Source organism: Aulonocara stuartgranti (genome assembly GCF_965226115.1).
Source record: "Aulonocara stuartgranti genome assembly, chromosome: 22".
NCBI classification, from domain to species: Eukaryota; Metazoa; Chordata; class Actinopteri; order Cichliformes; family Cichlidae; genus Aulonocara; species Aulonocara stuartgranti.
In genome coordinates, this window is record NC_138957.1 from 9,023,205 (window position 1) to 9,045,980 (window position 22,776).

The 22,776-nt window shown below is 37.9% G+C and overlaps 1 long non-coding RNA gene across 1 annotated transcript in view; it reads right to left on the reverse strand.

Moving 5' to 3' along the window:
• Positions 1-22,776, reverse strand: part of LOC309698366 — a 310,269-nt gene that overhangs the window by 286,769 nt on the left and 724 nt on the right. Inside the window, exon 2 of the long non-coding RNA XR_014274076.1 lies at positions 19,900-22,361. This is a non-coding gene — a long non-coding RNA (uncharacterized lncRNA). The remainder of the gene's footprint in view (positions 1-19,899; positions 22,362-22,776) is intronic.

The following is a 22,776-nucleotide window of genomic DNA, read 5'->3' on the forward strand; positions in this document are numbered from 1 at the left end:
CATCGTCAATGTCCTCTATCCTCAGTATGTGGAAAGTTTTAGGATGTCTTCAGTGGAAGCCTGGGAAACATGATTCTCACTGCATCTGTAATCACACAAGCAGCAAACAAATTTAAATGAACATCCATAGAATACATCCGATTTCAGTGTTCATGTCAGCAGCAGCAGCAGCAGCATTTAATCATACAATATGACTGAATTTAAAAAAAAAGGTAGAAAAGACCTGAATCCTTTCAACTGTGCATTAATTTAATATTATTTAATATGCTTATTTAAGAAATTGCTACACACACAGATGACATTTATATGTCCTTGGATCGTTTAGAGCAATCTTGATTTTTAACAGGGTTTTACGTGTAGGGACAGAGGGGGACATTTAATAACAAAAAAACTAAAACTGGATCATCTATGAACTCAAGTTGAGGTAATGATGATGACTTGGTGAATTTAAGTAAAATAAATACATTAAAAAAAAAAAACCTGTTCTCCATCAGCTCAGTCTTGAAGGATAAAAACATAACTCACAGTGTGATGAAGCATTCAGAGGATGACACTGCTGATACAAATTTCTAATTTCTGCCTTTCAGAAATTAGAGCAGTGAAAGGCCAATAAAGAACTTTTTAAACTTTATCATAAATTGTTTTACTTTATTTTTAAAGTAAAGTCTACATTGTGCCAGATTTAAATGTGGCACAATGCACACATAACAATCCTGCACAAAAGAGCTCAGCAAATTTTCATTAAAATACACATTTATCTAAAAACATTTTATTCACTTGTTACATTTTTTAATAAAGTCCATTGCAGGTTCAAAGATCATGGAATCATTAATCAATTTACCAGACAATACTATTGTTATTTTTTTCCATCATTTCATCTGACATGTTCATTGTGACATCACATGTTTCTTATGACATCAGCATGACTCATCACATTCTATTAGAATTCCTTTGATCTGAAATCTATATAAGTAACCCAAACCCTGTGTCCATTCAGTTACAACCTCACTGAAGAGGCAAACAGCTTATACGCTTGACTGTAATTTGAGACACTTTTTTGAAGTGAACAAGGAACACAGTTAGCACTGTTGTAAGTAGTAGTAGATTTTAACTTTAGTTAAATTACAAAAATGTCTGAGTCCCCCTCCATTTCCAGTGATGTGATGGAAGAGAATGTAAACCTTCGCCAGCAAGTGAGGGAATTCAAAAATGAGAACGAAAACCTCCGAAAAACCATTGAACTGCTTCTCAAAGAATATGGGTTTTCTAAAAACAAGAACAAAAGGGAACTACAACTACAAAATGAGAAGCTTTGCTTGGAGAATTCAGAGCTGAACTATTGTGTTGCCTATTTGCACTGTGAAAATCAAGCTTTCAGACAACAAGTTCAAGCAAAGGAGAGTGCTTATGAACAAAATGATCAAGAATGGAAAAGTGCTCTGGAGCAACTTAAAAACAACTTAAAAATGCCTTGTAAACACGAAGAGTATGAAATGGAGAAGCTGGCATTGCAGGAAAAAGTTGAAAATCTCCAATGGGACAACCAGGCATACAGATTAGACAATGATGCTATAATACAGAGCATGTGTGACCTGAAACAGACTTTTCAAAATGAAAAAGATAAAATGAGACAAAATGAACAGGCTCTGGAAGAAAGAATGCACCGTAACCGTGAAGAGTATGAAATGGAGAAGCTGGCATTGCAGGAAAAAGTTAAAGATCTCCAAACGGACAACCAGGCACTCAGGTCAGAAAATGATGCTATAATACAGAGCATGTGTGACCTGAAACAGACTTTTCAAAATGAAGAAGTTAAAATGAGACAGCAAATCCAGGCTCTCCAAACTGACATCCATGAGGCAAACGCAAGCCTGGAAAATTTCAAAGATTTTAAGGAACTGTATGAGGAATCAAAACAGGAAAATGAGTCTCTGAACAATCAAAACCAAGACCTGAAACAAGAAATTGAAGCAAAAAACATTGCTATTCAGGAAGAAGTTAAGGAGCTCAAATCTGTTTTGCAAGAACTCAAATCCTTTGAAGAAGAGAGTAACAGAATAAAGGAACAAAACAACGCTCTGGAACAGGAAGTCCAGGAGCTTACCAAAAAGTTGGCTGATTGTCAGAAGGAAATGAGACAAAATGAACAGCCTCTGCAAAAAGAAATGCAAGAGCTTGATAAAGGTGAACCCCATCAAAGTAGTTTTGAGCTCACACCTGAATCCAATGAGTCAACTGAAAAGGAAGAGAGGATTAAAACAAGCGAAACTACAGACCTGGAGGAGAAAAACAAGGACATCCCTACAGAAAGTTCATCTCACATGGAAACTCCACAAGAGCAGACGTTTCAACCCAGAGACGTGGAGGATCATGGGGGATGGACAACATGGCTCCAAGGTGCTGCCTTGTATTTAGCATTTTCTGACTACATCTATCCCCATTTCTGAAAGGCAGTTTGCAGTAAGTAAGGGGAACGGAGCATTTCTTCCCCACTCCCATCTTTCGACATCCCATGTATATACACCACTACAACTCTTTCCCCTCAAGCCCCATAGACAATATAGAACAGGGGTGTCCAACTCCAGTCTTCAAAAACCAGATGTGCTAAGGAGGAGTGGATCAAGAAAGAAAGCTGTTTTCCTATAGATTTCTATAGGTTTGCATCAGGCTAGCTGTTGCCATCTGGTAGACTTCAGACTGAATGTACACTTAAGGTTCTTCTGTATTGGCTTCAAGTTTCCAACGAACAAGCTATGTCCATGTTTTGTACCATCTATGCCCCAACCAGTCGTGGAAGATGGCTGCCCCTTCCTGAGCCTGGTTCTTCCGAAGGTTTCTTCCTCTTAAAAGGGAGTTTTTCCTTCCCGCTGTCGCCAAGTGCTTGCTCAGAGGGGATCGTTAGATTGTTTGGGGTTTCTTTTATATTGCAGGGTCTTTACCATGCAATATAAAGTTCCTTGAGGCCACTGGCTATGCATTGGCCTAACTTAGCCAGTGGTCACATTGCATACATAGCTATTTATCAACCATCATTTGCATTCTAGATTCCAAAAGGTTGAATCTGTTGATCTGGACGTAGCGTTTTCAGTGGGAGAAATGTTTCCTCACTCATCCAAGTGACTGAAGGAGAATGTTTCTCCCATTGAAAACGCTACGTCCAGATCAACAGATTCAGCCTTTTGGGATTTACTTACCTGGATGCCTGAGCATGCATCAGTGCATTCTCTATTGCTTTTCCATCTTCTTTGTATGGTTGATCATAAGATTAATGGAGGTTTTCTCCATTTTCTTGAACTCAGTTGGAAACTTTTCTTAGCATGAGCTTTAACATAATTTCATGATAAAATAAAAAGAAATTGTGAAACAGTTTAAAGCTTTGTACTGTTTGCTTATTTGATTTTAACAAAGGTTTGGAGAATATGCTACTTTAGTGAGACAGTGTGTTCTTATCTGTATCTGTGGTTTTAAGTTTTTTGTACCCCACTTTAGTTGCATTTCTTTATTTCATTTAAATTAACTTTAAATACTTTAATGTAGCTGCTGTTTGGCTGTTTTTGCTCTTTGTTCCCTTAGAAGAGACTCTTACGGTTTACAAATGGCTCTCCATTTAGTATCACTCTGTGCCTTCTATTTTATCCTAATTTAGCAAATATGTATCATTTTTATTCAGTGTTTTCATGAAAGCCTTATTTGTATCTAATACTATTGGCGAGAAGATATACATGCAAGTTTGAAATCTTTTTTCCTTCACAGGGAAAAATGGCTAAAAGTCATTGTCCCATCTTAGCCAGCTCCTCACCCACACTTATCTGTTTGCCTGGGGTTATTTGCTTTGGATTAAATGTACTCATTTTGGTTCGAGTCGCACAAGGCCATGGTATACCTGATATTTGCAGATGACATTGTGATCTGTAGAAGAATAAGGAGCAGGTGTAAAAGAGCCTGGAGACGTGATGGTATACACTGGAGACAAGAGGAACGAAGGTCAGAATACACGAGTGTGAATTAGAGAGAGCAGGTGTAACAGTAAAGTTGCAAAGAACAAAGGTAGCAAAGGTAGATGCGTTTAAATATCTGGGGTCAACCATCCTAAGCAATGGACAGTCCAGAAGAGACGTAAAAAAGAGGATGCAGACAGGATGAAGACAAGTATTAGTGGTGACTTGTGACAGGTGTAAGCATGATGAATGAGCAGCAAGACATAAAAGGGAAGACTTAGAAAGTGATAGTCAGAGCTGCTGTCATCCATGGTTTGGACATGGTGCCACTAACAGAAAGACAGGAAGTCGAGGCGGAAGTGGAGGAATTGAAAATGCTACCATATTCATATAAAGTAAGCAGAATGAACAAGATTAAAAATGAGTACATGAGAGGGATCGCTCATATTTGAGGAATTTGAAGATGGTGATGTCAGACTTAACCCTCTGTACCCCATAATGACTGCAGATGGCCGGTGTGTTTCTGTTACTTTGTTAAAGAAGCTTACTTCTGTCTGATGACAATGATACTGAGCTGAGTTCTTCAGGATTTCTCTCAGTAAGTGCTGCTGTTTTTGACACCGTTAGCTGCTGTTACCAAAACGTCCTTTGAAGGGGTACTTAGTTGTCACACCCAGCAAATAAACGATATGATGTGAGAATGTAGCCGAACTGTTTATCAGAGCAAAAGTGTGAGTTTTAGGTCTGTCATATAAAACATTAGTTGGTAAAACATGAGCTTATAACCAGATGTCTTTTCAGTAAAGCACTGGTCTGCAAATATTTTTCAGACAGGAAAATCAAAGCATGTGTGAGCTGCAAAGCGACTTTCAGCAGGAAAAAGCTCAAATGCATCACAAAATCCTGGCTCCTCAATATGTTCTTCAGGCAAAAAAAATGATAGAGAATTACAGAAAATGAAAGAATCATACAATATGACTGAATTAAAAAAAAAAAAAAAGGTAGAAAAGACCTGAATCCTTTCAACTGTGCATTAATTTAATATTATTTAATATGCTTATTTAAGAAATTGCTACACACACAGATGACATTTATATGTCCTTGGATCGTTTAGAGCAATCTTGATTTTTAACAGGGTTTCACGTGTAGGGACAGAGGGGGACATTTAATAACAAAAAAACTAAAACTGGATCATCTATGAACTCAAGTTGAGGTAATGATGATGACTTGGTGAATTTAAGTAAAATAAATACATAAAAAAAACCTGTTCTCCATCAGCTCAGTCTTGAAGGATAAAAACATAACTCACAGTGTGATGAAGCATTCAGAGGATGACACTGCTGATACAAATTTCTAATTTCTGCCTTTCAGAAATTAGAGCAGTGAAAGGCCAATAAAGAACTTTTTAAACTTTATCATAAATTGTTTTACTTTATTTTTAAAGTAAAGTCTACATTGTGCCAGATTTAAATGTGGCACAATGCACACATAACAATCCTGCACAAAAGAGCTCAGCAAATTTTCATTAAAATACACATTTATCTAAAAACATTTTATTCACTTGTTACATTTTTTAATAAAGTCCATTGCAGGTTCAAAGATCATGGAATCATTAATCAATTTACCAGACAATACTATTGTTATTTTTTTCCATCATTTCATCTGACATGTTCATTGTGACATCACATGTTTCTTATGACATCAGCATGACTCATCACATTCTATTAGAATTCCTTTGATCTGAAATCTATATAAGTAACCCAAACCCTGTGTCCATTCAGTTACAACCTCACTGAAGAGGCAAACAGCTTATACGCTTGACTGTAATTTGAGACACTTTTTTGAAGTGAACAAGGAACACAGTTAGCACTGTTGTAAGTAGTAGTAGATTTTAACTTTAGTTAAATTACAAAAATGTCTGAGTCCCCCTCCATTTCCAGTGATGTGATGGAAGAGAATGTAAACCTTCGCCAGCAAGTGAGGGAATTCAAAAATGAGAACGAAAACCTCCGAAAAACCATTGAACTGCTTCTCAAAGAATATGGGTTTTCTAAAAACAAGAACAAAAGGGAACTACAACTACAAAATGAGAAGCTTTGCTTGGAGAATTCAGAGCTGAACTATTGTGTTGCCTATTTGCACTGTGAAAATCAAGCTTTCAGACAACAAGTTCAAGCAAAGGAGAGTGCTTATGAACAAAATGATCAAGAATGGAAAAGTGCTCTGGAGCAACTTAAAAACAACTTAAAAATGCCTTGTAAACACGAAGAGTATGAAATGGAGAAGCTGGCATTGCAGGAAAAAGTTGAAAATCTCCAATGGGACAACCAGGCATACAGATTAGACAATGATGCTATAATACAGAGCATGTGTGACCTGAAACAGACTTTTCAAAATGAAAAAGATAAAATGAGACAAAATGAACAGGCTCTGGAAGAAAGAATGCACCGTAACCGTGAAGAGTATGAAATGGAGAAGCTGGCATTGCAGGAAAAAGTTAAAGATCTCCAAACGGACAACCAGGCACTCAGGTCAGAAAATGATGCTATAATACAGAGCATGTGTGACCTGAAACAGACTTTTCAAAATGAAGAAGTTAAAATGAGACAGCAAATCCAGGCTCTCCAAACTGACATCCATGAGGCAAACGCAAGCCTGGAAAATTTCAAAGATTTTAAGGAACTGTATGAGGAATCAAAACAGGAAAATGAGTCTCTGAACAATCAAAACCAAGACCTGAAACAAGAAATTGAAGCAAAAAACATTGCTATTCAGGAAGAAGTTAAGGAGCTCAAATCTGTTTTGCAAGAACTCAAATCCTTTGAAGAAGAGAGTAACAGAATAAAGGAACAAAACAACGCTCTGGAACAGGAAGTCCAGGAGCTTACCAAAAAGTTGGCTGATTGTGAGAAGGAAATGAGACAAAATGAACAGCCTCTGCAAAAAGAAATGCAAGAGCTTGATAAAGGTGAACCCCATCAAAGTAGTTTTGAGCTCACACCTGAATCCAATGAGTCAACTGAAAAGGAAGAGAGGATTAAAACAAGCGAAACTACAGACCTGGAGGAGAAAAACAAGGACATCCCTACAGAAAGTTCATCTCACATGGAAACTCCACAAGAGCAGACGTTTCAACCTAGAGACGTGGAGGATCATGGGGGATGGACAACATGGCTCCAAGGTGCTGCCTTGTATTTAGCATTTTCTGACTACATCTATCCCCATTTCTGAAAGGCAGTTTGCAGTAAGTAAGGGGAACGGAGCATTTCTTCCCCACTCCCATCTTTCGACATCCCATGTATATACACCACTACAACTCTTTCCCCTCAAGCCCCATAGACAATATAGAACAGGGGTGTCCAACTCCAGTCTTCAAAAACCAGATGTGCTAAGGAGGAGTGGATCAAGAAAGAAAGCTGTTTTCCTATAGATTTCTATAGGTTTGCATCAGGCTAGCTGTTGCCATCTGGTAGACTTCAGACTGAATGTACACTTAAGGTTCTTCTGTATTGGCTTCAAGTTTCCAACGAACAAGCTATGTCCATGTTTTGTACCATCTATGCCCCAACCAGTCGTGGAAGATGGCTGCCCCTTCCTGAGCCTGGTTCTTCCGAAGGTTTCTTCCTCTTAAAAGGGAGTTTTTCCTTCCCGCTGTCGCCAAGTGCTTGCTCAGAGGGGATCGTTAGATTGTTTGGGGTTTCTTTTATATTGCAGGGTCTTTACCATGCAATATAAAGTTCCTTGAGGCCACTGGCTATGCATTGGCCTAACTTAGCCAGTGGTCACATTGCATACATAGCTATTTATCAACCATCATTTGCATTCTAGATTCCAAAAGGTTGAATCTGTTGATCTGGACGTAGCGTTTTCAGTGGGAGAAATGTTTCCTCACTCATCCAAGTGACTGAAGGAGAATGTTTCTCCCATTGAAAACGCTACGTCCAGATCAACAGATTCAGCCTTTTGGGATTTACTTACCTGGATGCCTGAGCATGCATCAGTGCATTCTCTATTGCTTTTCCATCTTCTTTGTATGGTTGATCATAAGATTAATGGAGGTTTTCTCCATTTTCTTGAACTCAGTTGGAAACTTTTCTTAGCATGAGCTTTAACATAATTTCATGATAAAATAAAAAGAAATTGTGAAACAGTTTAAAGCTTTGTACTGTTTGCTTATTTGATTTTAACAAAGGTTTGGAGAATATGCTACTTTAGTGAGACAGTGTGTTCTTATCTGTATCTGTGGTTTTAAGTTTTTTGTACCCCACTTTAGTTGCATTTCTTTATTTCATTTAAATTAACTTTAAATACTTTAATGTAGCTGCTGTTTGGCTGTTTTTGCTCTTTGTTCCCTTAGAAGAGACTCTTACGGTTTACAAATGGCTCTCCATTTAGTATCACTCTGTGCCTTCTATTTTATCCTAATTTAGCAAATATGTATCATTTTTATTCAGTGTTTTCATGAAAGCCTTATTTGTATCTAATACTATTGGCGAGAAGATATACATGCAAGTTTGAAATCTTTTTTCCTTCACAGGGAAAAATGGCTAAAAGTCATTGTCCCATCTTAGCCAGCTCCTCACCCACACTTATCTGTTTGCCTGGGGTTATTTGCTTTGGATTAAATGTACTCATTTTGGTTCGAGTCGCACAAGGCCATGGTATACCTGATATTTGCAGATGACATTGTGATCTGTAGAAGAATAAGGAGCAGGTGTAAAAGAGCCTGGAGACGTGATGGTATACACTGGAGACAAGAGGAACGAAGGTCAGAATACACGAGTGTGAATTAGAGAGAGCAGGTGTAACAGTAAAGTTGCAAAGAACAAAGGTAGCAAAGGTAGATGCGTTTAAATATCTGGGGTCAACCATCCTAAGCAATGGACAGTCCAGAAGAGACGTAAAAAAGAGGATGCAGACAGGATGAAGACAAGTATTAGTGGTGACTTGTGACAGGTGTAAGCATGATGAATGAGCAGCAAGACATAAAAGGGAAGACTTAGAAAGTGATAGTCAGAGCTGCTGTCATCCATGGTTTGGACATGGTGCCACTAACAGAAAGACAGGAAGTCGAGGCGGAAGTGGAGGAATTGAAAATGCTACCATATTCATATAAAGTAAGCAGAATGAACAAGATTAAAAATGAGTACATGAGAGGGATCGCTCATATTTGAGGAATTTGAAGATGGTGATGTCAGACTTAACCCTCTGTACCCCATAATGACTGCAGATGGCCGGTGTGTTTCTGTTACTTTGTTAAAGAAGCTTACTTCTGTCTGATGACAATGATACTGAGCTGAGTTCTTCAGGATTTCTCTCAGTAAGTGCTGCTGTTTTTGACACCGTTAGCTGCTGTTACCAAAACGTCCTTTGAAGGGGTACTTAGTTGTCACACCCAGCAAATAAACGATATGATGTGAGAATGTAGCCGAACTGTTTATCAGAGCAAAAGTGTGAGTTTTAGGTCTGTCATATAAAACATTAGTTGGTAAAACATGAGCTTATAACCAGATGTCTTTTCAGTAAAGCACTGGTCTGCAAATATTTTTCAGACAGGAAAATCAAAGCATGTGTGAGCTGCAAAGCGACTTTCAGCAGGAAAAAGCTCAAATGCATCACAAAATCCTGGCTCCTCAATATGTTCTTCAGGCAAAAAAAATGATAGAGAATTACAGAAAATGAAAGAATCATACAATATGACTGAATTAAAAAAAAAAAAAGGTAGAAAAGACCTGAATCCTTTCAACTGTGCATTAATTTAATATTATTTAATATGCTTATTTAAGAAATTGCTACACACACAGATGACATTTATATGTCCTTGGATCGTTTAGAGCAATCTTGATTTTTAACAGGGTTTCACGTGTAGGGACAGAGGGGGACATTTAATAACAAAAAAACTAAAACTGGATCATCTATGAACTCAAGTTGAGGTAATGATGATGACTTGGTGAATTTAAGTAAAATAAATACATAAAAAAAAACCTGTTCCCCATCAGCTCAGTCTTGAAGGATAAAAACATAACTCACAGTGTGATGAAGCATTCAGAGGATGACACTGCTGATACAAATTTCTAATTTCTGTCTTTCAGAAATTAGAGCAGTGAAAGGCCAATAAAGAACTTTTTAAACTTTATCATAAATTGTTTTACTTTATTTTTAAAGTAAAGTCTACATTGTGCCAGATTTAAATGTGGCACAATGCACACATAACAATCCTGCACAAAAGAGCTCAGCAAATTTTCATTAAAATACACATTTATCTAAAAACATTTAATTCACTTGTTACATTTTTTAATAAAGTCCATTGCAGGTTCAAAGATCATGGAATCATTAATCAATTTACCAGACAATGCTATTGTTATTTTTTCCATCATTTCATCTGACATGTTCATTGTGACATCACATGTTTCTTATGACATCAGCATGACTCATCACATTCTATTAGAATTCCTTTGATCTGAAATCTATATAAGTAACCCAAACCCTGTGTCCATTCAGTTACAACCTCACTGAAGAGGCAAACAGCTTATACGCTTGACTGTAATTTGAGACACTTTTTTGAAGTGAACAAGGAACACAGTTAGCACTGTTGTAAGTAGTAGTAGATTTTAACTTTAGTTAAATTACAAAAATGTCTGAGTCCCCCTCCATTTCCAGTGATGTGATGGAAGAGAATGTAAACCTTCGCCAGCAAGTGAGGGAATTCAAAAATGAGAACGAAAACCTCCGAAAAACCATTGAACTGCTTCTCAAAGAATATGGGTTTTCTAAAAACAAGAACAAAAGGGAACTACAACTACAAAATGAGAAGCTTTGCTTGGAGAATTCAGAGCTGAACTATTGTGTTGCCAATTTGCAGTGTGAAAATCAAGCTTTGAGACAACAAGTTCAAGCAAAGGAGAGTGCTTATGAACAAAATGATCAAGAATGGAAAAGTGCTCTGGAGCAACTTAAAAACAACTTAAAAATGCCTTGTAAACACGAAGAGTATGAAATGGAGAAGCTGGCATTGCAGGAAAAAGTTGAAGATCTCCAATGGGACAACCAGGCATACAGATTAGACAATGATGCTATAATACAGAGCATGTGTGACCTGAAACAGACTTTTCAAAATGAAAAAGATAAAATGAGACAAAATGAACAGGCTCTGGAAGAAAGAATGCACCGTAACCGTGAAGAGTATGAAATGGAGAAGCTGGCATTGCAGGAAAAAGTTAAAGATCTCCAATGGGACAACCAGGCATACAGATTAGACAATGATGCTATAATACAGAGCATGTTTGACTTGAAACAGACTTTTCAAAATGAAGAAGTTAAAATGAGACAGCAAATCCAGGCTCTTCAAAATGACATCCATGAGGCAAACGCAAGCCTGGAAAATTTCAAAGATTTTAAGGAACTGTATGAGGAATCAAAACAGGAAAATGAGTCTCTGAACAATCAAAACCAAGACCTGAAACAAGAAATTGAAGCAAAAAACATTGCTATTCAGGAAGAAGTTAAGGAGCTCAAATCTGTTTTGCAAGGACTCAAATCCTTTGAAGAAGAGAGTAACAGAATAAAGGAACAAAACAACGCTCTGGAACAGGAAGTCCAGGAGCTTACCAAAAAGTTGGCTGATTGTCAGAAGGAAATGAGACAAAATGAACAGGCTCTGGAAGAAAGAATGCACCGTAACCGTGAAGAGTATGAAATGGAGAAGCTGGCATTGCAGGAAAAAGTTAAAGATCTCCAAACGGACAACCAGGCACTCAGGTCAGAAAATGATGCTATAATACAGAGCATGTGTGACCTGAAACAGACTTTTCAAAATGAAGAAGTTAAAATGAGACAGCAAATCCAGGCTCTCCAAACTGACATCCATGAGGCAAACGCAAGCCTGGAAAATTTCAAAGATTTTAAGGAACTGTATGAGGAATCAAAACAGGAAAATGAGTCTCTGAACAATCAAAACCAAGACCTGAAACAAGAAATTGAAGCAAAAAACATTGCTATTCAGGAAGAAGTTAAGGAGCTCAAATCTGTTTTGCAAGAACTCAAATCCTTTGAAGAAGAGAGTAACAGAATAAAGGAACAAAACAACGCTCTGGAACAGGAAGTCCAGGAGCTTACCAAAAAGTTGGCTGATTGTCAGAAGGAAATGAGACAAAATGAACAGCCTCTGCAAAAAGAAATGCAAGAGCTTGATAAAGGTGAACCCCATCAAAGTAGTTTTGAGCTCACACCTGAATCCAATGAGTCAACTGAAAAGGAAGAGAGGATTAAAACAAGCGAAACTACAGACCTGGAGGAGAAAAACAAGGACATCCCTACAGAAAGTTCATCTCACATGGAAACTCCACAAGAGCAGACGTTTCAACCCAGAGACGTGGAGGATCATGGGGGATGGACAACATGGCTCCAAGGTGCTGCCTTGTATTTAGCATTTTCTGACTACATCTATCCCCATTTCTGAAAGGCAGTTTGCAGTAAGTAAGGGGAACGGAGCATTTCTTCCCCACTCCCATCTTTCGACATCCCATGTATATACACCACTACAACTCTTTCCCCTCAAGCCCCATAGACAATATAGAACAGGGGTGTCCAACTCCAGTCTTCAAAAACCAGATGTGCTAAGGAGGAGTGGATCAAGAAAGAAAGCTGTTTTCCTATAGATTTCTATAGGTTTGCATCAGGCTAGCTGTTGCCATCTGGTAGACTTCAGACTGAATGTACACTTAAGGTTCTTCTGTATTGGCTTCAAGTTTCCAACGAACAAGCTATGTCCATGTTTTGTACCATCTATGCCCCAACCAGTCGTGGAAGATGGCTGCCCCTTCCTGAGCCTGGTTCTTCCGAAGGTTTCTTCCTCTTAAAAGGGAGTTTTTCCTTCCCGCTGTCGCCAAGTGCTTGCTCAGAGGGGATCGTTAGATTGTTTGGGGTTTCTTTTATATTGCAGGGTCTTTACCATGCAATATAAAGTTCCTTGAGGCCACTGGCTATGCATTGGCCTAACTTAGCCAGTGGTCACATTGCATACATAGCTATTTATCAACCATCATTTGCATTCTAGATTCCAAAAGGTTGAATCTGTTGATCTGGACGTAGCGTTTTCAGTGGGAGAAATGTTTCCTCACTCATCCAAGTGACTGAAGGAGAATGTTTCTCCCATTGAAAACGCTACGTCCAGATCAACAGATTCAGCCTTTTGGGATTTACTTACCTGGATGCCTGAGCATGCATCAGTGCATTCTCTATTGCTTTTCCATCTTCTTTGTATGGTTGATTATAAGATTAATGGAGGTTTTCTCCATTTTCTTGAACTCAGTTGGAAACTTTTCTTAGCATGAGCTTTAACATAATTTCATGATAAAATAAAAAGAAATTGTGAAACAGTTTAAAGCTTTGTACTGTTTGCTTATTTGATTTTAACAAAGGTTTGGAGAATATGCTACTTTAGTGAGACAGTGTGTTCTTATCTGTATCTGTGGTTTTAAGTTTTTTGTACCCCACTTTAGTTGCATTTCTTTATTTCATTTAAATTAACTTTAAATACTTTAATGTAGCTGCTGTTTGGCTGTTTTTGCTCTTTGTTCCCTTAGAAGAGACTCTTACGGTTTACAAATGGCTCTCCATTTAGTATCACTCTGTGCCTTCTATTTTATCCTAATTTAGCAAATATGTATCATTTTTATTCAGTGTTTTCATGAAAGCCTTATTTGTATCTAATACTATTGGCGAGAAGATATACATGCAAGTTTGAAATCTTTTTTCCTTCACAGGGAAAAATGGCTAAAAGTCATTGTCCCATCTTAGCCAGCTCCTCACCCACACTTATCTGTTTGCCTGGGGTTATTTGCTTTGGATTAAATGTACTCATTTTGGTTCGAGTCGCACAAGGCCATGGTATACCTGATATTTGCAGATGACATTGTGATCTGTAGAAGAATAAGGAGCAGGTGTAAAAGAGCCTGGAGACGTGATGGTATACACTGGAGACAAGAGGAACGAAGGTCAGAATACACGAGTGTGAATTAGAGAGAGCAGGTGTAACAGTAAAGTTGCAAAGAACAAAGGTAGCAAAGGTAGATGCGTTTAAATATCTGGGGTCAACCATCCTAAGCAATGGACAGTCCAGAAGAGACGTAAAAAAGAGGATGCAGACAGGATGAAGACAAGTATTAGTGGTGACTTGTGACAGGTGTAAGCATGATGAATGAGCAGCAAGACATAAAAGGGAAGACTTAGAAAGTGATAGTCAGAGCTGCTGTCATCCATGGTTTGGACATGGTGCCACTAACAGAAAGACAGGAAGTCGAGGCGGAAGTGGAGGAATTGAAAATGCTACCATATTCATATAAAGTAAGCAGAATGAACAAGATTAAAAATGAGTACCTGAGAGGGATCGCTCATATTTGAGGAATTTGAAGATGGTGATGTCAGACTTAACCCTCTGTACCCCATAATGACTGCAGATGGCCGGTGTGTTTCTGTTACTTTGTTAAAGAAGCTTACTTCTGTCTGATGACAATGATACTGAGCTGAGTTCTTCAGGATTTCTCTCAGTAAGTGCTGCTGTTTTTGACACCGTTAGCTGCTGTTACCAAAACGTCCTTTGAAGGGGTACTTAGTTGTCACACCCAGCAAATAAACGATATGATGTGAGAATGTAGCCGAACTGTTTATCAGAGCAAAAGTGTGAGTTTTAGGTCTGTCATATAAAACATTAGTTGGTAAAACATGAGCTTATAACCAGATGTCTTTTCAGTAAAGCACTGGTCTGCAAATATTTTTCAGACAGGAAAATCAAAGCATGTGTGAGCTGCAAAGCGACTTTCAGCAGGAAAAAGCTCAAATGCATCACAAAATCCTGGCTCCTCAATATGTTCTTCAGGCAAAAAAAATGATAGAGAATTACAGAAAATGAAAGAATCATACAATATGACTGAATTAAAAAAAAAAAAAAAAGGTAGAAAAGACCTGAATCCTTTCAACTGTGCATTAATTTAATATTATTTAATATGCTTATTTAAGAAATTGCTACACACACAGATGACATTTATATGTCCTTGGATCGTTTAGAGCAATCTTGATTTTTAACAGGGTTTCACGTGTAGGGACAGAGGGGGACATTTAATAACAAAAAAACTAAAACTGGATCATCTATGAACTCAAGTTGAGGTAATGATGATGACTTGGTGAATTTAAGTAAAATAAATACATTAAAAAAAAAACCCTGTTCCCCATCAGCTCAGTCTTGAAGGATAAAAACATAACTCACAGTGTGATGAAGCATTCAGAGGATGACACTGCTGATACAAATTTCTAATTTCTGCCTTTCAGAAATTAGAGCAGTGAAAGGCCAATAAAGAACTTTTTAAACTTTATCATAAATTGTTTTACTTTATTTTTAAAGTAAAGTCTACATTGTGCCAGATTTAAATGTGGCACAATGCACACATAACAATCCTGCACAAAAGAGCTCAGCAAATTTTCATTAAAATACACATTTATCTAAAAACATTTTATTCACTTGTTACATTTTTTAATAAAGTCCATTGCAGGTTCAAAGATCATGGAATCATTAATCAATTTACCAGACAATGCTATTGTTATTTTTTCCATCATTTCATCTGACATGTTCATTGTGACATCACATGTTTCTTATGACATCAGCATGACTCATCACATTCTATTAGAATTCCTTTGATCTGAAATCTATATAAGTAACCCAAACCCTGTGTCCATTCAGTTACAACCTCACTGAAGAGGCAAACAGCTTATACGCTTGACTGTAATTTGAGACACTTTTTTGAAGTGAACAAGGAACACAGTTAGCACTGTTGTAAGTAGTAGTAGATTTTAACTTTAGTTAAATTACAAAAATGTCTGAGTCCCCCTCCATTTCCAGTGATGTGATGGAAGAGAATGTAAACCTTCGCCAGCAAGTGAGGGAATTCAAATATGAGAACGAAAACCTCCGAAAAACCATTGAACTGCTTCTCAAAGAATATGGGTTTTCTAAAAACAAGAAAAAAAGGGAACTACAACTACAAAATGAGAAGCTTTGCTTGGAGAATTCAGAGCTGAACAATTGTGTTGCCAATTTGCAGTGTGAAAATCAAGCTTTGAGACAACAAGTTCAAGCAAAGGAGAGTGCTTATGAACAAAATGATCAAGAATGGAAAAGTGCTCTGGAGCAACTTAAAAACAACTTAAAAATGCCTTGTAAACACGAAGAGTATGAAATGGAGAAGCTGGCATTGCAGGAAAAAGTTAAAGATCTCCAAACGGACAACCAGGCACTCAGGTCAGAAAATGATGCTATAATACAGAGCATGTGTGACCTGAAACAGACTTTTCAAAATGAAGAAGTTAAAATGAGACAGCAAATCCAGGCTCTTCAAAATGACATCCATGAGGCAAACGCAAGCCTGGAAAATTTCAAAGATTATAAGGAACTGTATGAGGAATCAAAACAGGAAAATGAGTCTCTGAACAATCAAAACCAAGACCTGAAACAAGAAATTGAAGCAAAAAACATTGCTATTCAGGAAGAAGTTAAGGAGCTCAAATCTGTTTTGCAAGAACTCAAATCCTTTGAAGAAGAGAGTAACAGAATAAAGGAACAAAACAACGCTCTGGAACAGGAAGTCCAGGAGCTTACCAAAAAGTTGGCTGATTGTCAGAAGGAAATGAGACAAAATGAACAGGCTCTGGAAGAAAGAATGCACCGTAACCGTGAAGAGTATGAAATGGAGAAGCTGGCATTGCAGGAAAAAGTTAAAGATCTCCAAACGGACAACCAGGCACTCAGGTCAGAAAATGATGCTATAATACAGAGCATGTGTGACCTGAAACAGACTTTTCAAAATGAAGAAGTTAAAATGAGACAGCAAATCCAGGCTCTCCAAACTGACATCCATGAGGCAAACGCAAGCCTGGAAAATTTCAAAGATTTTAAGGAACTGTATGAGGAATCAAAACAGGAAAATGAGTCTCTGAACAATCAAAACCAAGACCTGAAACAAGAAATTGAAGCAAAAAACATTGCTATTCAGGAAGAAGTTAAGGAGCTCAAATCTGTTTTGCAAGAACTCAAATCCTTTGAAGAAGAGAGTAACAGAATAAAGGAACAAAACAACGCTCTGGAACAGGAAGTCCAGGAGCTTACCAAAAAGTTGGCTGATTGTGAGAAGGAAATGAGACAAAATGAACAGGCTCTGCAAAAAGAAATGCAAGAGCTTGATAAAGGTGAACCCCATCAAAGTAGTTTTGAGCTCACACCTGAATCCAATGAGTCAACTGAAAAGGAAGAGAGGATTAAAACAAGCGAAACTACAGACCTGGAGGAGAAAAACAAGGACATCCCTACAGAAAGTTCATCTCACATGGAAACTCCACAAGAGCAGACGTTTCAACCCAGAGACGTGGAGGATCATGGGGGATGGACAACATGGCTCCAAGGTGCTGCCTTGTATTTAGCATTTTCTGACTACATCTATCCCCATTTCTGAAAGGCAGTTTGCAGTAAGTAAGGGGAACGGAGCATTTCTTCCCCACTCCCATCTTTCGACATCCCATGTATATACACCACTACAACTCTTTCCCCTCAAGCCCCATAGACAATATAGAACAGGGGTGTCCAACTCCAGTCTTCAAAAACCAGATGTGCTAAGGAGGAGTGGATCAAGAAAGAAAGCTGTTTTCCTATAGATTTCTATAGGTTTGCATCAGGCTAGCTGTTGCCATCTGGTAGACTTCAGACTGAATGTACACTTAAGGTTCTTCTGTATTGGCTTCAAGTTTCCAACGAACAAGCTATGTCCATGTTTTGTACCATCTATGCCCCAACCAGTCGTGGAAGATGGCTGCCCCTTCCTGAGCCTGGTTCTTCCGAAGGTTTCTTCCTCTTAAAAGGGAGTTTTTCCTTCCCGCTGTCGCCAAGTGCTTGCTCAGAGGGGATCGTTAGATTGTTTGGGGTTTCTTTTATATTGCAGGGTCTTTACCATGCAATATAAAGTTCCTTGAGGCCACTGGCTATGCATTGGCCTAACTTAGCCAGTGGTCACATTGCATACATAGCTATTTATCAACCATCATTTGCATTCTAGATTCCAAAAGGTTGAATCTGTTGATCTGGACGTAGCGTTTTCAGTGGGAGAAATGTTTCCTCACTCATCCAAGTGACTGAAGGAGAATGTTTCTCCCATTGAAAACGCTACGTCCAGATCAACAGATTCAGCCTTTTGGGATTTACTTACCTGGATGCCTGAGCATGCATCAGTGCATTCTCTATTGCTTTTCCATCTTCTTTGTATGGTTGATTATAAGATTAATGGAGGTTTTCTCCATTTTCTTGAACTCAGTTGGAAACTTTTCTTAGCATGAGCTTTAACATAATTTCATGATAAAATAAAAAGAAATTGTGAAACAGTTTAAAGCTTTGTACTGTTTGCTTATTTGATTTTAACAAAGGTTTGGAGAATATGCTACTTTAGTGAGACAGTGTGTTCTTATCTGTATCTGTGGTTTTAAGTTTTTTGTACCCCACTTTAGTTGCATTTCTTTATTTCATTTAAATTAACTTTAAATACTTTAATGTAGCTGCTGTTTGGCTGTTTTTGCTCTTTGTTCCCTTAGAAGAGACTCTTACGGTTTACAAATGGCTCTCCATTTAGTATCACTCTGTGCCTTCTATTTTATCCTAATTTAGCAAATATGTATCATTTTTATTCAGTGTTTTCATGAAAGCCTTATTTGTATCTAATACTATTGGCGAGAAGATATACATGCAAGTTTGAAATCTTTTTTCCTTCACAGGGAAAAATGGCTAAAAGTCATTGTCCCATCTTAGCCAGCTCCTCACCCACACTTATCTGTTTGCCTGGGGTTATTTGCTTTGGATTAAATGTACTCATTTTGGTTCGAGTCGCACAAGGCCATGGTATACCTGATATTTGCAGATGACATTGTGATCTGTAGAAGAATAAGGAGCAGGTGTAAAAGAGCCTGGAGACGTGATGGTATACACTGGAGACAAGAGGAACGAAGGTCAGAATACACGAGTGTGAATTAGAGAGAGCAGGTGTAACAGTAAAGTTGCAAAGAACAAAGGTAGCAAAGGTAGATGCGTTTAAATATCTGGGGTCAACCATCCTAAGCAATGGACAGTCCAGAAGAGACGTAAAAAAGAGGATGCAGACAGGATGAAGACAAGTATTAGTGGTGACTTGTGACAGGTGTAAGCATGATGAATGAGCAGCAAGACATAAAAGGGAAGACTTAGAAAGTGATAGTCAGAGCTGCTGTCATCCATGGTTTGGACATGGTGCCACTAACAGAAAGACAGGAAGTCGAGGCGGAAGTGGAGGAATTGAAAATGCTACCATATTCATATAAAGTAAGCAGAATGAACAAGATTAAAAATGAGTACATGAGAGGGATCGCTCATATTTGAGGAATTTGAAGATGGTGATGTCAGACTTAACCCTCTGTACCCCATAATGACTGCAGATGGCCGGTGTGTTTCTGTTACTTTGTTAAAGAAGCTTACTTCTGTCTGATGACAATGATACTGAGCTGAGTTCTTCAGGATTTCTCTCAGTAAGTGCTGCTGTTTTTGACACCGTTAGCTGCTGTTACCAAAACGTCCTTTGAAGGGGTACTTAGTTGTCACACCCAGCAAATAAACGATATGATGTGAGAATGTAGCCGAACTGTTTATCAGAGCAAAAGTGTGAGTTTTAGGTCTGTCATATAAAACATTAGTTGGTAAAACATGAGCTTATAACCAGATGTCTTTTCAGTAAAGCACTGGTCTGCAAATATTTTTCAGACAGGAAAATCAAAGCATGTGTGAGCTGCAAAGCGACTTTCAGCAGGAAAAAGCTCAAATGCATCACAAAATCCTGGCTCCTCAATATGTTCTTCAGGCAAAAAAAATGATAGAGAATTACAGAAAATGAAAGAATCATACAATATTACGGTGGCCCCTAGAGACAAAGCATGTATAAACTCCAAAACACTTACAAATTCCAAATAGCACGCACAAACTCCTCAACACATACAAAATCCAAAACACATGCAAACTCCAAAACACATGCAAAATCCAAAACACGTACAAAATCCAAGACACGTACAAGCTCCAAAACACATACAAAATCCAAAACACGTGCAAAATCCAAAACACGTACAAAATTCAAAACACATGCAAACTCCAAAACACATACAAAATCCAAAACACGTGCAAAATCCAAAACACGTGCAAAATCCAAAACACGTACAAAATTCAAAACACGTGCAAACTCCAAAACACGTGCAAAATCCAAAACACGTACAAAATACAAAACACATGCAAAATACAAAACACGTACAAAATCCAAAACACGTGCAAAATCCAAAACACGTACAAAATTCAAAACACATGCAAACTCCAAATCACAACGGAAGTGCTCCAGGACGCTAGGGGCAGTGTTGAGCTCGATTTGTAAAATAAACGGCAAGTTTGTTGCAAACACATGGGCTCTAGTCTCCGCTTCCCAGGTTGCCTAGCAACTATGATACTAACAGCTGGAAACGTGTCATACAACTTTTTTTGACAGAAATGAAGGAGAACATATTTTGTTCATTTGTTTCTACAAGAGCTTTGTGTGATTTGATAAGTATCTGAGGCTGAGACCACAGGACAGTAAAACATGATTTTTGGGCTTCATTTCTGTACTGAACAGTCATTTAAGATTATCTAGTAAATAACAATTAGCTAATGTTGTTCATGAGACTAAAGTCATATCACTTTGGTAATGTAAATATAATATGGCCAATATTATGGTTATTATATTAGTCATTATTAGGTATTACAGCAGTGAACATGAACTCTTTGTCAAATACTGAGCTTTAGTACAGATTCAAGTTGCAGTTATTTACATGTCTTACCACCTTAAATCTTCACTCAAAGACAAGTATATAGGAATGACTGCCAAATTTATTTGCCACTGAAGCCGAAGGATGGCATCTGAATAAAACCTCTCTTGACATGCCTAGATGACATTAAAGCTTGGTTGGCTCTAAACTTTTTAAATTTGAATGAAAAGAAAACAGATTTGTTGGTGTTTGGACCCAGTGGCCCCTGTGAGTCCTCTTCTTTTCATTTGGAACCCCTGGAGGTTTATTTTAAACCTGTTGTTACTGCCCTTGGTTTTAAGTTGGACCAGTCCATTTTTATCATTTAAGGCGACTGGCAAGAGTGAAATCGTTTCTTTCTAGGCAGCACTTTGAAACCGTGATCCATGCTTTTATTTCTTCCCCTGTGGACTACTGTAACGCACTTTATGTGGGGGTCAGTCAGTTGTTACTCTGACATCTGCAGCTGGTTCAAAATGTATATTGACAGTGCATATATAGGTGTATCATATATAAGAGACAAATGTTGTTCCTTCAGTATGTTGGCATTACTAAATTTGGCTCAAATGCTTACATACATGTGTAAAAAGAAAATGTACAAGCTGTGAGCTGTTTCAAATCAAATCACTTTTATTGTCACATCACATGTGCAGGTACATTGGTACAGCACATGTGAGTGAAATTCTTGTGTGCGAGCTTCACAAGCAACAGAGTTGTGCAAAATACGATAATGTAAACAAGCAAAATACAAGAATGGCTACATCTGAAACTAATAAATATATGTACAATATATAATAGTATATATATGTTTCTGATAAAATGAAGAGTAGACTGATGTATTAAATATTCCTTTATTGGGTGAGAAAATCAGACCATGTCATAACTGCTTTAAGTCATACAGAATAGATATCAGAGCTTTAAACAGGCTGACGTCTGCTAAATGGGTCAAACTGGGCAGAAAGTATACAAACACATAACATCCTTATAGAATATGATGTAACACTATAGATCAACTTACCTCAGAATATATAAAGCATATAAACAATTACAGCAATATGATGCAACAAACACAGCAGTGCTACTGATCCAAAATACTCAAAGCTTCATAGAACTGAAACAAACATTTATTTTTAGGTCCATTCTGCTGCTGATACAGACTTTAGGTTTCTGAACATCAAACTTGTTGCTGCCTTTCATAGTGCATAACTTGAAGGCCCTGGGTACTTTCTCCCACACTGGAAACACTGGAATGATAAAATTATTTGAACATTACCTAATAAGACTGATTCAGGACAGATAATTAGTTATTTTAAACTTTTCTAGCAGTCCTTCACAAACAGGGAACAGTCTGTCTATTCTCTCCATCTGTCAGCTGCTGCTGGCTCTTCCTCCTCCTCTTCCTCACATACTGCTGAGATTGTCCTGGTGGATCATCAGGGGTGCAAAGCCTCACAGATGATGTAATGCAGTGGGTCCCTCAGTCTGTCCTCACTCTGGACACTTGCAGGTGTCACACATAGAAATCAAATGTGTGATAAGCTGCAGGATTCAAACACAAGTGTGACTTATAAATACATGTTCATACTTTTATTCCACAATCAGAGAGAAAGAAACAGAGAGAGAGTGCAGGACAGACAGACAGGTGACAGTCTCAGGTGTACACACTGCTACAAAACAGCACCAGAGAAGGAGGATTTAGTGTTTGTGTCATTACAAGTGCTAAACAAGAAGAGTTCCCAGATGGTACAGTGGACACATGTGTGACTCCTGTGATTAAAGCATCTTTCTTTCAGCTTAAGGAGTGAACCGTCAGCTGACTGACATGACTGACTTTAATTACGCATAAAATCATCACATTCTCTGTAAGATTAAAGTCAGCTATTGAACGGCGAATATTTTGAAGTGAAGGCTTTAAAACCAAGTTAGTACAAACGTCGCTAATGTCACATAACTT